This window comes from Petaurus breviceps, unplaced genomic scaffold (genome assembly GCF_028583685.1).
Source record: "Petaurus breviceps papuanus isolate PSGF00001 unplaced genomic scaffold, PetGlider_PUasm1.0 190, whole genome shotgun sequence".
Taxonomy (NCBI): Eukaryota; Metazoa; Chordata; class Mammalia; order Diprotodontia; family Petauridae; genus Petaurus; species Petaurus breviceps.
In genome coordinates, this window is record NW_027185810.1 from 8,728,304 (window position 1) to 8,732,479 (window position 4,176).

At 39.2% G+C, this 4,176-nt stretch overlaps 1 pseudogene; it reads left to right on the top strand.

The window, feature by feature from the left end:
• Positions 1 to 3,049: 3,049 nt before the first annotated feature.
• On the top strand, positions 3,050 to 3,825 carry LOC138164541 (S-formylglutathione hydrolase pseudogene; annotated as a pseudogene).
• The last annotated feature ends 351 nt before the right edge of the window (positions 3,826 to 4,176 follow it).

Genomic DNA, 4,176 nt, shown 5'->3' on the forward strand with positions numbered 1-4,176 from the left:
AGGAAGTGCCCCTGTACTTGATATAGGTATCGGCTTCTGTTTACCTCCGTCCCAGCTCCCTTCCATTCACACGCAATTGCCTTGAAGTTAAGAGATAAATGGGGTGGAGGGTGGGGGGAGGTATATGGGACTTATCTTACTGGCTAAGGACTGTTCCTGGGCCACTCAACAGGCTGCCAACCACCTGGGCAAGGCTTATGCATTCCTGAGGGATGGTTCTCCTGGGGAAAGGGTGCAAGAGATCTTATGTTAAGCAAAAATAGCAAATCTTTGGTACAGGTGTTTTTTTTTTCTACTCCTCCAAGAAGTTATGGAGCAAGGGTTTTCTCTCTTTGTTTCCATGAAACATATCTCTGTAGATGAATGGACAAGGACAAAAGTGAGTGGAAGCAACAATAATTAAATGAAATTCAAAGAATAATTGGTCTTCCAACCACTTTTTGTAAGTCTATCTTTTCCTCTCAATTTTTTTTTTTGTTATATGCCCACTTTCAACTTAAAAGCTATATGCTAATGTAGAAAGAAAACTGAAGATACACCGGACTATGGAAATCCCAAAACTTTTGATTAATTATATTTATTTCATCAGTGTCATTCAATGTGAGGGGTCTTGTTGCATACAAGATACCATGTCTCTCTTTGGTTTTGCTTCATTTCTCCAGTGTTGTTATCATTGAGAAATTAAGACAGAATTACACAGCTTGCAGTAGAATCTTTGATCAGGCTCTGAAATATAGAGTGTAGATCCAGAGAAACTGAGACCATGGGAACAGAGGCATACATTTGGAGTTTGGGATACAGCTCAGAGCCATAGGACCAGAGGCCATCTACCAACCCTTCATAGTAAAAATGGCCTCAATTCTAGTGTTTTACTGTTGAATCTATTGTCGTTCTACTTCCCTGATGAGAGCCACACATGCCCAAGAGATCAATATTTCTTACTGGTAGTTTTCTTTTTCTTCATAAGATGATTTATTTTCTTCTATAGGATATAAAATGCTCTTTTCTTGAAGACAGATGGACAGAGCCTACAGGACACTACTTACTGGAGAGAAACCAGCTTTGAAAACTTTTGACAACCAGCATGGTAGCCAGTCTGTTCCTATTGAAATGAGCTCATTATAATTTTTTTTTACAGACTTCCAATCAATTCTTTAATCATTTCTCAAGAGTATATTTCAATTAAAATAATAAACTTTCCACGGCACATAGAGTGCAAAAACACATTTTCAGCAATGTTCTTTCCAGACTATGAACTATCTGGAGTGATATCATAGAAAATTGATGGGTTTCTTTCTGCTGGGGTACACAAAAGTGGAACACTAAGCAACAAGATAGTTTAATAGATAGCATTTCCCACCTTCAATTTGTACCTTTGTAGTCCTCCTTTGGGTTTTCCTTATTTTTTTCCTTCCTGACCTAGTAACAGAAGTTCTTGACCTGGGGTCTGTAAAGTTGCTTTTTGCTGTGTGTGTGTGTGTGTGTGTGTGTGTGTGTGTGTATAGAGAGAGATAGGTATGTGTATGTATATATGTTTATATATGTAAGTTTAGATATATAGGTGTGTATATGTATGTTTGTATATATATGTATTTAAGTATATATCCATATTTGGCTATGGATATATACATAACTGTATTTCAATCCCATCAGTTTCCCTTATAATCTTATAAATTTTAAGCAGTTTTCTGAAAAAGGGTCCGCAGGTTTCATCAGACTGCCAATGTCATCCACAATATATAAAAAAGACACCCCTGCCCCGGGCTAGAGGAAATTATTATTCTGACTTAAAGAACTCTAGTGGTTGGAAGGAATCTTAAAAATCCTGCAACAACAATGATGACGACGATGATGATGGTGATGATGGCTGATATTTATATGATGCTATAAGGTTTTCAAGGCATCTTATGTATATCTTGTTTGAAACTGAGGCAGGTGCTATTCCTAACCTCATTTTACTAATGAATAAACAGACTCAGAGGGGACAAGTGATTTGCTCAGGGTCACACAACTAATACATGTTTGAGGTGGGATTTAAAAACAGGTCTTTGTGATGCCAAGTCATTATAAAATTGAGTAAACTGAAGCCCAGGGAGAAGTGTCTGGCTTAACAGAGCAAAAGTTGGCTTATGCAGCATTTTATAAATCAACCAGAAGTCTTATTAAGAAAGATTTCTGATATCATCAGAACAATTGATGCTTTTAAGGATTTAGTAAGTCGGTCCATAGGTGAGTCAAGAAATACTTATTCAGCACTTTCTAGGGGCCAGATAAGACTGCTAGATGATTCAGTAGATAGATTGCTGGTCCTAGAGTCAGGAAGACCTGAATTCAAATCCAGCCTCAGAAACTTACTGGCTATCTGACCCTGAGCAAATCATTTAACTCCTATTTATCTTAATCTACTGGAAAAGGAAATAGCAAACTACTCTAGTATATTTGCCAAGAAAACCCCATGGACAGCATTGGTTTGCTATATAGCCCACAGGGTTACCAAGAGTCAGACACAACTGAATAAACCGTGGACCAGATACTATGGTAAGTGCTGGGAATACACAGAAAGGCAAAAATGCTGTCCCTGCCCCCAAAGGAGCTCACATTTTAATGAAGGAGAAAACATGCAAATAGCTATAGGACAAGATTTTTATGAAGTAGATTGAAGGTAATCTTAGAAGGAAGATACTAGCAGTGAGGAAGAGAGGGAGGGAAGCCAGAAAAGTCTCTTGTTATCCTTACTGAATGATGAATCAAAAGGCTTAGAGGGGACACGTGATTTGTTCAAATTTGGGCTGAGACCAGCAGAGGGAAGTTTGTCTTTGCCAGCTGCTGGGCCACCAGCCCCTCTTGCTGGATCTGGCTGGGCCATGGGCTCCAGGGGCCATGGTCTTTACCAGACTTTCCGGGGTGTCAAGGCAGGGGTTGTATAAGAAATCTGTTCTCAGGTATGGAGACCCTCTGGCTGAGAATCATGCTCCTTCTGGCAGCAAATGGGAAAACAGTAGCAAATTGAATAGCAAAAACAAAAAAAACAAAAAAACCCCAAAAAACTATGGCCTTAAAACAGATTTACAGCAAGAAGTACTTTGAGGGACTTTGGAAAGTGTATGAACATGACTATGTGGAACTGAAATGCAAAATAAAATTTGGAATCTACTGACCACCCAAAGCAGAGAGTGGGAAATGTCCTATACTTTACTGGCTGTCTGCTTTAACTTGCATAGAATAAATTTTATCACCAAAGCTGGTTATCAGGCTACAGCAGGACTTGGCCTCATTGTCATTTGCACCAGACACCAGTCCACGTGGCCACAATATTAAAAGGGAAGCTGACAGCTGGGACTTTGGTGCTGGTATAGGTTTTTATGTGAATGCCACTGAAGAACCATAGAAAACCAACTAGAGGATGTACTTTTATATAACAGGTGAGCTGCCCAACCTGATAAGAGCCAATTTGCCCAGTGATCCAGAGAAGAGATCTATTTTTGGCCATTCTAGGAAAGGCCATGATTGTGCTTTGAAGAATTCCAGAAAAATACCAACCTGTGTCAGCATTCTCTCCAAACTATTATCCAGTTGTCTGTCCTTGGAGGGGCAGGGGAAACCTTGGATGGATAATTTAGAATAAGATCAAAGTAAGTGGGAGGCTTATCATGCTACTCATTTTGAGAAGTCTTATTCAGATTTTCAGTTGAACATACTAGTTGATCAAGGCAAGAATGGCCAGTTCCTTAAAAACGAGTGATTACTTCCTGACAACTATGATAACTATTGCAAGCCTGTGCAGAACAGAAAATCCCAGTTGTTTTTAGACTGAAAATTATCTAAATGATGGAATTGTATCTTAGTAACTGAATAAAGAGACTTAATGTATTGAAAAAAAAAAGATTTGGGGTGAGTCTTGAAGGAAGCCAAGGTAAAGTGCAAGGGGAGTTCAGGTGAAGACCATTCCACGTATGGGGGACAGTCAGTGAAAGACTCAATGTTGGAAAATGGAGTGTTGTACACAGGGAACAGCAAGACGTATGGCACCACTAAGTCACAGAGGACCTACAGAGAACCAAAATGTAAGGAGACCAGAAAGGCAGGAGGTGTCCCAGTTTTAAATAGCTTTAAAAGCCAAATGGTTGTTTGCATTTTATTCTGGAGATAATCAAGTTTCTTGGAGTTTGACTAGGG